This window comes from Oncorhynchus mykiss, chromosome 9 (assembly GCF_057628025.1).
Source record: "Oncorhynchus mykiss isolate SJ-2025 chromosome 9, ASM5762802v1, whole genome shotgun sequence".
In the NCBI taxonomy this organism is placed as follows: domain Eukaryota; kingdom Metazoa; phylum Chordata; class Actinopteri; order Salmoniformes; family Salmonidae; genus Oncorhynchus; species Oncorhynchus mykiss.
The window spans coordinates 63446014-63446390 of NC_143030.1; positions in this window are offsets into that span (position 1 = coordinate 63446014).

A 377-nucleotide genomic window follows, 5' to 3' on the forward strand; every position below is an offset into this window, starting at 1 on the left:
AGAGCAGAAGTAGTACAATGTCTCCTGCTATCTTTAGACTTGGCTTTTCTGAGTAAGTCTGTGAGATCTCAGACAAACTGAGTCCTGTATCAGACGTGGTAAGCTGAACTATGGACCAACATTTTTTTAGAATGGAGTCTGTTTTTTTATTTATTTGGTCTTAAAAAAATGTATTTGTTATTTGTCCATTAAAAGTTTATTAAATGTTTTGAATCTGATTCGTTCTCTTTTCTAATAAATGTCCCATTGAAAATTGGGGTCTGAGTAGCGTAAATTGAGTACCTGAGAAGAGTTTGCCATTTTTAGCAATGGAACAATGACTAAAACTTAAGAAATTACACAGTCAGACCATGAAATATAAGTAACACCACTCAACC